The 12111-nt window shown below is 49.1% G+C and overlaps 1 protein-coding gene across 1 annotated transcript in view; it reads left to right on the forward strand.

Moving 5' to 3' along the window:
• The window catches only part of WLS (Wnt ligand secretion mediator), a 129115-nt gene that overhangs the window by 741 nt on the left and 116263 nt on the right, over positions 1-12111 (forward strand). The window lies entirely within an intron of this gene.

Consider the following 12111-nt stretch of genomic DNA (forward strand, 5'->3'; position numbering starts at 1 on the left):
TCCCTCCGCGCTCCCGGGATCTCCTTCTGTGCCCCCCCGCCCCGGGATCGCCTTCTGGTGCCCCCCATCTCCTTCTGTGCCCCCGTGGTTGCCCCGCGCCCCGTGGCTCTGCATCCGCGCCCCCAGAATCTCCTGCCGTGGCCCCGCGTTCCCTCCGCGCTCCGTGGTTCTCCCTCTGCGCCCGGGTCTCCCTGTCTCGGTCCGTCCGTCTCCGGGCTCCGGCCCCTTCTCGCCTCTTGCCTTCACTCTTGTTTGGCTCCTAGTTACAGTATCACTGGCTCGCTTCTATGATCTAATTAGTCTGCCCATTGTGGCTAAGAAAGCCCAGCTCCATGGGGCTCCGTGGGGCACATTTCAGTCTAGTGCCTAAGAGAAAGGCAGGGGAAGAAAAGTTTTGGCCTAGTTTCAGTATCTACTTGAAAGAAAGAAGAGGAAAGGGGGGGGGGGGGGCGCCCGGAATCCTAAGCATGGCGACGGGGATCGGCCGGGGAAGCGCTCGCCTACAAACTTGATTTCTTTTTCTTTCTGCTCGCCTCTCCTTTCGCCCTCCAGTTACCCCCCTCACCGAGGCCCGCCCCCCACCCCCACTTTCCTCTGGCTCCCAGAGGGCGACGTAATCCACTTTGTTAAGCGCCCCCGAGCCTGGAAGATCGGTGGCAGGCGAGAGCCTCCCTTATCGAGGGAGGAGGGAGGGGACTGACTGCAGGCAGGGGTGCAGACCGAGTGTCAGGGTGTGCTCCGAGGAGGGGGTACGGGTTTGTGCTGGCCGTGGCCCCCTCCCCCAGCTCTCTAGGCCTGGGGCTGGCCCCTGCGGGGCAAGTTTGAGCAGTCACAGCTGGAGGAAGGGGTAGAGAGCGGACGTGGGGGGGAGACTATGTCCTAAAGGGGGTACACTTGCTCCCCTTGACTTCCAGCAAGTCTTCCCTTGCCCGCGATTCCCAGATGTAAGCGTGGCCCCGCTCCCGGAGCTGGGATTGTGGCTCTGCTCCAGCTGGGGGCAGCTGACAGCGCCCCCCGCGGCGTTTGCCTCCTGCTCTGCTGGGGGGCCAGATGGGAGATTTGCGCCGTGAGATCCTCTCTTCGCTCCGGCCCCAGCGCGGGGACTCCTGGAAGCGAAACCAGGCTAGCTGTCCGGGCTTCCTTCCGGGTGCGAGCTGGGCTGGGCCTGGCCGCCCCCTCCCGGCCCCGGTGGGTGCCCCGCCACGCAAACCCCCTTCCCCCGCAGCCGGCGGGCATCCCCGGGACCGAGTCCTCCCCAAACTTGGCGGCGGGCGGGGGCCGGGCGGGGCGCTGCTTCCCGCTTGTTTGCTGAAAGTTTGGCCAGCTGCGGGGCTCCCGGCGCCTCTTCCGAAGGGAAGCGCTGGGGGAGGGGAGGGGAGCGGGTTTGTAAACTCTCGGTCCCTGGGCGGCAGCCAGGGTGCTCACTGGATCCTAGCTCTAATGCTGCAAGTCACCTCAGAGACCATCGGCTCCAACTCCCTTCTTTTTGCAGCTGTGGAAACTGAGGCTTAGGGAGGGGAAAAGATCTACCTACCCAAGGGACACACGCAGCTATTTAAGGGGCAGAACTGAGATTCGAACCCAGGGCCTCCGACTCCGGAGCCTGGGATTTTCTGTATCCAGCTGCTTCCTGGACTCGGGAAGGTCTACGAGTCTCTCCCGGCACTATGAAGCTGGGTTTGGTGCAAGCTAATTAGGAGTCTGTCTGGTCCTGCAAACCGCTGCTACATCCGAGCAAATTGTTGGAACAAAGGAGGGGAGGAGGGGGCTGGGGGCTGGGACGCGGAACGCGCCTCGGCCCAGCTGAAGCTACGGAGCCCTCGCTCCGCGCTGTCCAAAGCTTTGCCGGTGCCTTTGGACGCAGATGCCGGGCTTTCAGCCCCACGGCACGCTGCAGCCTCCCCCTTGGCAGCCGGCAAGGCTTCCTTCCTTCCGTGCTTTTCCTCGGTTTTCATTCTTCCAGGCAAGCCTCGGGCTGCAGCCGCCGCCACTGGCAGCTTAGCTTTCTCCCTCCTTGCCTCCCTCTTGGAGGCCACTAGCCGTGATTATGCGCCGGTTACAATTATAAGCCTCTTGTCTCCCTTGATGAGCAGTTGCACTGAGAAGCCATCCGATCTTTGTGTGATTTCAGTGGCAGACCGTAATTAAAATTGCTTACACCTTGTGAGCTTGGAATGAAATTGGCCTGTTATCCCTGTCTGACCTTCATCCTGTTTGAGGTTTCTGCATAAGCAGGGGGAACGGATTGTATGGAGTTGTGTGTGTGTGTGTGTGTGTGTGTGTGTGTGTATGTGTGTGTGTGCTTCTGAAAGCTGATCTCCTCCACTCCTGGAGCCATTATCAACTGTTGCGGGTTTGCCGAGAGGTGGGGGGTGGCAGAGAAGGGTGAGCACTGTCCCCCTTGGCCACATACAGGGTGAAGGTCAGAGCAGGAGACCAAGCGAGAGAGGGAGCGGGGCACTGTAAGAAGCATTTGAGAGAGAGGAAATGTAGTGCTTGGAAACAGGAGAGCCCTGGGCTCTGCCGGGCCTCGATCTCCCTGAGGAAGCCGCTTCTCCCTTCCCAGGCTGGCTTTTCTGTAGCAGTTCCCCGTTGTCTACATTGTACTTGGGGAAACACTTTTTAAAACTGTCAGCTCTTTGGAATACCTAAACGTGTGCAGCCTTTTTTTAAGTTTGCAAAGCACTCGAAATACCTTCTCATTTGAACCTCTTGAAATCCCTGTAAGGTCAGTGCAATGCTTACCTCTGCTTTACAGAGGAAGGAAACTGAGGCAGAGATATGTTCAGTGGCACCGAGAGTCACACAGCTTGCAGGTTTCTGAGGCTTTGAATTCAAGTCCAAGACCTGATTCCAAGTCTACTGAAATAGCTTTCTTTGCCAGCTATTTATGTTAAAGGAGGGAAGAACTTCTTTTTTCCAGTGTTCACAGCGATGCTTTCGTCATAAGGCAGAGTTTCCAGGCACTTGAGGTCAGTTATCCCCTTTCCCAGCTAGAACGGGTCCTCAGAAATGATCCGGTCCAACCCTTTCATTTTCTAGAAAAGGAAACTGGCCTTGCTTGGGTAAATGACTTGCAATGTCCAGAAGGCTGTCCCAGTCCAGTGCCCCAGGGCCTTCCTCTTACTAGAGGATTTTGCCATTTTTTTTCCTCCTTCCCTTTACCCTCTTTCTCCACCTTCATTGGTGCTCTTGGAATAGGGCTGGCCCTAGAGCCAGGAAGACCTGAAATCCTGGCTGAATGAATGTGGCTAAATGTGGCTTAACCTCCCAGTGCTCTTCGGCAGCTCTAAAGAATTCAAAATTGCAGAGAAAGTGTTGTCCCGCATTAGAAAAGGCATTTTTTCCTCCAGGAGTTCCCGAAGTAAAGGAAAGCCCAAGGCTAGGCCTTCTCTCTATCCATTTTGGAGAGAGGGCAAATGTGGTGGATGTTAGGAAGACTGCTTTGGATCCAGTAGGACCTTGGGGCAAGTCATACCTAACACATCCTGGGAGTCTCCCCCAAGGCACGTTACAACTCCTCTCCCAGAGCTCTGGGCACCTGGCTCTAGACAAGCTTCCCAGAAGCAGCCTGCCAGAGCTAGTGGAGGACTTTTCCTCATCCAGGGACTTCCCCATGCTAATGAAGTCATGAGGCCTATCCCAATCCCTCTTGACATTCTTGAATTTATTTTGTATTTACTTTCTTGTCCGTCTGTTCCCCTTCTCCATTCGATTGTGAGCTTGCTGAGGGTAGTGACAGTTTCATTCTTTTGTTTTCCCCATTCTCTGTGCCTAGCCCAGAAGTGCTGGGTTTGTAAACAAAGGACCTGGTTTGGATTTAGAGCTGTGCTATTCATTACTTGTGTAACCTTGGGAGGCCCCTTAGGGTCTCTGGGCCTCAGTTTCCTTTTGTGTAAGATAAGGGGGTTGGACCACACTACTTCTCTGGCCTTTTGCAGCTAGAATTGCCCCAGTTCGCTGCAGATTCAAATCCAGTTTGACTCCACAGCCAATACCAGGACTCTATTGCCTGTTAAGGATGTTGTAAAACTTAGCCCTGTCTTCTTTAGGCATCAGACTACACGTTCACTGAGGATCCTCCCATTCACCCCAGGGGTCCCTGCCCATTATGCTGAACCGAAGTCCCACAGTGACCCAGTTCTACTAATCTGTCCCTCATTGGGTAAGCATGTTGGCCTCCAGAATGCCCACCTGAGAAGGCTGCTGATATGCCCTCAGGGCTTTCCAGCTCCCTTGAAGTCTGAGGAGATTGTTGATGGGGCCTTCCACTTGGAATCCAGGGACCTCATCTTTAACTTGCCTAAAGTTCAGCTTATTCTGAGCTTCTAGAGTTTAAGCCTTTGCAGGTATTAAGGGGGGATGGGGAAAAAAGAAACAAAGTCAAGTCTCCAGGCTTGTCCCCCCTGTGGGCATCAACTCCCCCTTACTACAATCTAGAATTTCCTTTGAAGTCAGTGGGATTCCTGTATGTGAGAGGGGAGAGACACACAGGCACAACAGGGGTTTGTAATTAGACAGGATTGGAGGTGGGGTGAGATTATAATCACTCACGTACAGAAGGCCTACAAATGCCACAGGGAGCATGCCTACTTCTAAAATAGCTACCTGCCTTATGACCTGGCCATTTGACCTCTGCCCTCTGGGCTTGGAAATCTGGAGGGCCTTGGTAAACTGGAATCCTGCCTCTGATTGCAGCTGCGCCACTCTGGGCAAATCTCTATTTCCCTGAGACCCAGTTGCCTTATCTGTGTGATAGCTAGGGTGTCTGTGTGTTTCATTATCAAATGAAATGTCACTTAAACTGCCTTATAATATATCAATGTCAATTATTAAATGAAGGGGAAATTGAAAGGCAAAGCAGGAAGCATTATGTGATAAAGACAAAGAAAATGCACTGGCCCAGAAATCAGGAGATGGAGCTGCTGGTGCGAGCTTGATGTGTAACCTTAGGCAAGTCATTTCTGAACCTCAAGGGTCTTCATACATCGAATCATGAGATAGAAATTCTAAGGCCCTTCCCTATCCCCAAAGTCCATATTATTCCTTCTGGTCTCTTCCAGTACTTTGGGGATAAGTGGTTTCTTGTCCAGTTTTGTTACTTATTGATTTCTCTTAGACCTAACAATCCCTTCTCTGGTTTTTAGTGGATGTCTCCTAGTTTTAATTGAGAGTTTTTTTCTTGAGTTTATGTTTCCCTTATCTGTATCCATCTCTTTTTGGAAGCCAATTGAATGATATCCTTATGTTTTTGTGGATAGGAATCTTATTTTTTTCCCCTGTGGTTATAACTGACATCAATATAGGGATTTCTTGGTTTGGGTGACTCTCATAGGTGAGTTCTCAATTCAATAAACATTTATTAAGTGCCTACCATGTGGAAGCTATTGTGCTAAGAGGCTTTAGGGACACATACAAAAAGATCCAAAAGACAGTCCCTGCCCTCAAGGAGCTTACAGTCCAACAAATGTACACAAAATTAGCTATATACAGGACAAATAGGAAATAAAAGAGTGAGTTATCAGACCTCCAAGGTACTTCCAGCCCATCTCCATACTATGGCACAAGAACAATATTTCCCCTGCCTTTCCAACTCTGTTTAATTTGTTTTCCCCCATTAGAATGAAGGTCCTTGAGGGGGGCAGGGTCCCTTTCCTTTGTCTTCATGCTCTCTCCTGGGACCTACCATATTAGACATTTAATAATTGCTTGTGGGTTCCTAGCAACTCCTACAATAAAACTGCTTTTCGCTCGAGGTGCCAAAGACTAGATGACTTGCTAAGGTCTCTTCTCAGTCATAGTGGTTCCATGACCCCTTTGTTTCCTATGGGATTCTGCATTCTACTTCAAAGGGCTTTCAACCTCCACTAATCCATTTACTCCTAAAAACAGTGGGATGAAGTGGGCTGGCCAGGTATGGCCCTCATTGTGGAGCAGGAGTCACGGAGATCCAGAGAAATGAAGGTCACATGGCTCCAAGTGGCAGAAAGCTAGACTTGGCACCTTTACCACCTTCTCAGTGTAGTCTTGTCTCCATGGCACCAGACCCTAAAAAATTATAAGATGTCAGAGACCACCTAACTATGGCTGTTAAAGGGAGGCCTCAAAAAATGGAGAAGTCCCATTAATAATGGTCAAACCCATCTGGTCAGCTGACGTGCGTTGCTTAGGCACCTACTGGATTTAAGTGAATTGAGTTTAAAACTGCACTAAGACTTTTGAGACATCTTGTGTGTGATTATTTGAGGAGGGAGAAGTTATGACTAACCAGGGAAATCAGCACTTCCTGTAGGAGGTAGCATATGAGCCAAGCAGTAGATACCAGGGGTCCCCATGATTGCCTACCTCTGTGATAATAGTTATAATTCCCTTTTCTGGGCCTCAGTTTCCTCTTCTGTAAAATGAGGGAATTGATCTAGATCAGGGTTTCTTGGTCTAGAGTCCATGAATCTCCAAAGGCTTTTGGATAGATTTCAGGGGATCTGTGAACTTGGATGGGGGAAAACATACCCCTTTATTTTCTTTAACCTCTGATGAAATTTTCCACCTTCTTCATTTATGAGTGTAGGAATGACCTTTAAATTCTGAACAAGTGTCCCTAGGCTTCACCAGTCTGGCAAAGGGGTCCATGACCCATGAAGAGGTTAAAGACTGTTGGACTGAAGGAGCATTAATACATGAATATCGCTTACTGATAATTAAATACTTTGAGCCCTACTGTGGGCCACAGCTAGCCTTGTTACCTGGGAAAGGTCACTGAAACTCTTGGAGCCTGAATTTGTTCATCTATAAAATGGGCATAGTACTTTCCCTACTTACCCTCAGGGGGATAGTGGTGAAAATCAAATGAGAGCCTATGTGTGAAAATGCTTTGTAAGGTGCTGTTAAAAGCCAACTCCTTAATTAATGAAGTTTGCAGCTGGGGAGGGGAAGAGTCAGGGACTGTCACTGACAAGTGTAACCTGATCCCAGGGTCACATAGCCCAAGCACTCCTGGTGACTAACATCTGGGCCTCAGGATGAAGAAATAGAACCTCTGGTTTCCAGATGTCAGAGAATTATTGACTTTTACAGCACAAAGAGACTTTAGGGAATATCTAGAGATATTTAGGGAATATTTAGGGATTATCTAGTCTAAATACCCAATTTAAAAAATGTATTGATGACTTTTGTTGTTATATCATCTTTAATTTCTAATTATATTTCCGTCTCCCTCCCTTCCTCATTCCAGTGGTCCCCTAGGAGCATAGATTTTTAAACATAGGGAAGGGAGGAAAGAAACAAGCATTTATTAAGTGGCAACTATGAGCAAGACATGGGCACAGCAACCCTGGGAGATGTATGCTATTCTGATCCCCATTTTACAATGAGGAAACTGAGGCAGATGGTGGTTAAGTGACTTAGCCAAGGTCATACAACTAGTAAGTGTCTAGGACTGGATTTGAACTTCAGTCTTTCTGACTCTAGGCCTGGCACTCTATCCACTTCAGCATCTTGGCTGCTAGGTGGATCCATCATTCCTTTTAATGCGCATCTGACATTCAGTATTCTACACCTCTTGTCCCCCACCTGCCAACAGGGAAGGGAGCTTCATCGGATCATAGATTTTGAGCTAATAGGAGTCCAGTGCCTTCATTTCACAGTTCCCAGGGCAGTGAAGTGATATCCTTGTCCAGCATCTCTGAGATAGTAAATTGGCTTAGCCAGGATTTGCATCTGGATCCTTGGCTGGGTTGGGAGTCATGCCTGGAAAGGTCTGCTCTCTTTGGGGCTGACCTTCCTGGGTGTGAATTATTTTCTAGCAGAGTCTCTTTGTCCGTTGATGTAGTCTTGGGGAAGGAGCCCTGTTTCCCTGATCATGCAGACCAAGGGAGGCCAGGTTTTAAAGCAGCTTTTAAATAGCTGTCTTATATCTGACATCTACTGTGTATGCCGAGCACTTTTCCTAGAGCAGGCCCTGCTGGTCCTTGTTTAAGGGGAAGGCCCAGATGTCAGCCATAGTTAACCTTTGTTGTCCAGGTCTTCCTTAGACTGCTGGATTGGGGTCTGTAAGGAAGAAGGAAGTGCTGGAGAAGCCTGATCAGCTCTCCTTGGTCCAGGACTGAACCTGGTCTGGCTTAATTCAGAGCAGAAGCATCATGTACTCCTCCCCCCAAGTAACCTCTCGGAGATCACCTCCATTTTACAGGTAAGGAAACAGAGCCAGAAAGAGAAGTAATTTGGCCCAGATTACACAGACAGGCCATGAACTCAGAACCGCTGACTCCAAATTCTATGCATTTTCCATCTGTTAAGCTGAGAATGGGAGAGCTCTCAATTCTCCTCTACCACCTTGTTGACATATACCACCTACCTGCCAGTGTGACTCATCCTGACTTAGGATAGATACCCTTAGCTGCCCCCCCTCAAGTGTCTGCCATACTTTTTTTTTTGTTTTTGGTGAATCTATTTTGTGTGTATGTGTGTGTGCAGGTGTGTATGTATGTGCATGTGTATAAGTATATACGTGTGTGCGCGTGTGCGTGTGTGTGTGTGTGTGTGTGTGTGTGTGTTTTCCCCCCAGCAGCCTGTTATTTTTATTCAGGCAGGTTTTTCCCTGTTAACTCTGCCCAGTTTGGGAATCCAGGGGGATTCCTGAACACCATCAATTAATTTGGTTTCTTTTGAAATTGGGCTGGGGGTACCCTTCCCCTCTGTGTTGGGGAACTCGCTCTCTATGAAGGAAGGAGCATTCCTGGACTGCCTTGAACGTTGTCAATTTCCCTTGTGTGATATTTTTAAAAAGCGATGGGGTCTGTGATTTCATTGTTGGAGGAGCCCAGGATGAGGCCTTGCTTTGTCACCTGTTAGCCTTAGAAAGTTTCCTGGGACATCAGAGAGGAAGCCGTTGGTTCAGGGGTGTATAGCCAGCCTGTCAGAGGTAGGATTTTAACCTAGGCCCTCTCCGTACCCACAGTGCTAGACTATCTCGTCTCCTCTCTGAGAAGTCCTTAAAGTGGCTTCCAAAATTGCTTTAAAACCCCTCAGTTCTTTTCACAAATCTCTGAGGAAGAAAAACAAAAACCCTCCTTTAACTGAGCTTGGATTTTCTTAGTAAAAAAATTAAGAATGCTAACACTGAGTTGGGCAGAGCAGTAAAGCCATATTGGACTTGACCGTGCTGATTTCCATGCTGGGCTTCAGGGAGGACCTGCCACCCCTTCCATTTGGGGCTTAGATTTCCATTTTTTAAAGCAAGTTCTCTTTATATTGCTTTTGTTCCCACTAGAGGCAAGGGCAGTTTCTTAGAAATGAATGGAGGGTGCATTTGACTTTGAAGTTTTCAAAAGTCTGCCTGAAAGGGAGTTGTGGGGCCAAGCTTGCCATCCCCCTTCTCTACTCCCCAGACGCAGAGCCCAGGCCCAGGCCCAGGGTTTTCATTTAACTGTTTCTGGAGATCTCCTGGCAGTGGAAATCTTGATAATCACAATCAACAGCCCTTGGTTGACTTTTATGTTATCCTTGAATATTTGGGAAGCATTTTACACAAGTCATTTCCTGGGGTCCTCAGGGCCAAGCTATGAGTTCAGTGTCTTCATTTCCTAACTGTTTTACAGGTGGGGAAACAGAGAGATCTTTCCAGAGTCAGGGGGTGACTGAGGAATGACTAGAAGCCGGGCCTTAGCCTCCCCGGGGCAGGCTCTCTGGCCCCTATGCCACAATGGCTCTCCTGGGTACAGGAAACCCAGCTTGGATTTCCTCCTTCCAGGTTTCCTAAAATCCTCATGTTTGAGATGGGAGGGAGACCTTAGAGACCATTTTGTGTAATCCCTCTCAAGGTCCAAGTGACCAGAGATTATAGAAAGAGCCTCCCAGACCATCCTGTCTAACCTCCTCATTTTACAGATGAGGAAAATGGGGCCTCAACTATCAGTAATCAATCAGTCAACATTTATTAATCACCTTCTATGTGCCAGGCCCTGTGCTAAGCACTGAGGATATAAAGGGTCAAAAGACATTCCCTGCCTTCAAGGAGCTCCCAGTCTAATGGGATGCCAACAAATGCCCCATACCCGAAAAAGTTATGTGTAAGATAGACAGGAAATAATTAAAGATGGAGGGCACTGGAATGAAGATGGATTGAGGAGGGCTTTCTGTAGAAAGTGGGATGTTAGTTGGGGAGCAATGAGTTTAGTAGAAAGCAGATGTGTGTGTGCGTGCGTGCATCAGTATTGATATAGATAGACACCATACATAAATATACATACAATTAGAAGATGAATTGTGTGCTAGTTTGTGGAGGGATGGAACTAGCAGTCGTGTGATTAGATAGGGCTCCATGTCAGAGGTGACATGAAACAGGAGATGGCAGAGGCAGAGGTGAGGAGGATAGACCAACCCTTCTAGGCATGGGAGAGAGCCAGGGCCACGTGGCACTCAGAGCTAGGTGGGGGAGTGTTGGGAGCCCCTGGGACTGGATTGTGTGGGGACAGAAATACTGTGTAAGAAGACTGGATAGACAGAAAGGGCCTGGTTGTTGAAGAGATTTACGTGTAGACTTGTTCCATTTGACACAGAAGGTAGAGCCAGGAGGCTTACTTAAACTTTGTCTGGAAACACTTCCTTATTAGATGTGTCCCACAGTGGAATGGGCCACGCCAGGGAGAGGGGCAGTTCCCCCTCCCTGGAGATTTTCCAGCCGTGGTAGATTACAATGGGGACTCCTTTTATGGCCATGCACATTTCTTCTTGCCCTAAAGTTCTGTGATTCTAGAAACCAGAGGTTAAATATTTAAACATTAGATTTTCCTTGCCTTCCCTCTGAGCTGACCAGACATAGCTGTTTGTCCCAAACTGCCTTTCTTGTATCAGGGCCTTAGCACGGCTCCTGGTATATAGTAAACCCCCAATAAATGTTTGGCTTCTGATTGACTTTATCAGCACAAATGCTGCACCCCCTCTCCTCCCCCCCCCCCAGTTATCCCAGTGGATGCCATAATCATTCCAACCCAATTATCTTCCTAGATAGAAATGTCTAAGTGCCTTCCCTGCTTCCTAAGAAGAAGGGCTGAGTCTGGGGATTGAAGGTTTGGGGAAGAAGGGGAGTGGAGGCGCAGCTAACTGGAGGTCCGGGGTAAACATAATCGATGCTGAATTATTGGGCAGTGAGAAGAGCAGGTGCAGGGGTCACTGCCCTCCTCGGCTGTCAGGGCCAGCTGGGGACCCTTCCAATGCAGCAATCATAAAAGCTTTAACAAATAGCAACCCCAAACACGTATGAAGTTTCTGGTGGTGACAAGGACCTGCCAGGTGCTGGGGATAACAGCAACGCGATGAAATAGTCCTTACCTTCAGGGAGCTTTCTTCCAGGTTTGCTTGGTATCGTTTGTCTTCCCAGTAGCAGGGAGGCCAGGGCTGCACAGGGAACAGTTGAACACTAGAGTTGAAACCAAGGGACCTGAGTGCGAATCCTAATCTTCATTTTTTTCATCTCTGAAACCAAGGGAGTTGACCTCAGTGGCCTCTGAGGTCCCTTCCCAGGATCTAGAAGCTCCCAGTGGAGAACTTCCAGCGAGCATGCCAGTGCCTGAAGCTAAGGGTTTTACTCATTTCACTTTCTTTTAATCTGGATTAATTACAATAATAGCCAGCAGGCATAGAGCACTCCATTTTATAAAATAAGGAAACTGCTTTGCATGGTTCCTGAGGTGTTATAGGTGATCAGTAAATATTTGATTGATTAATTGAGGCAGATCGAGGTGAAGTGACTTGTGCAGGGTCACACAGCTAGCGAGGCAGGATTGAGACTTTCTGCCAGACTCTCAGCTTCTGAGTTTTCTTTTATCATTTCGTGCGGAATCATCCTGTGCCCTTGTGACCACACACACCAGTTTGCTTGGCTCTTCCTCAGCTGGGGGGACCCACTTTGTTTCCTGTTCTTTTATACTACAAAGAAAGGCCTTTGCGTCTTTCAAGGACAGTTGACATTGAGGTGGGAGAAGGGAAGGCCCTTGTCTAAAATGAATGTGACCCAGCTCTTTGGGCAAAGGCCTTGAGGGACGCTGTGGTAGCAGCAGCTTTTTCCCCACAGGCTCCAGACAGGTTAATATAAGCTTTGCAGTGACCCGGCAG

This window comes from Petaurus breviceps, unplaced genomic scaffold (assembly GCF_028583685.1).
Source record: "Petaurus breviceps papuanus isolate PSGF00001 unplaced genomic scaffold, PetGlider_PUasm1.0 208, whole genome shotgun sequence".
Classification (NCBI taxonomy): domain Eukaryota; kingdom Metazoa; phylum Chordata; class Mammalia; order Diprotodontia; family Petauridae; genus Petaurus; species Petaurus breviceps.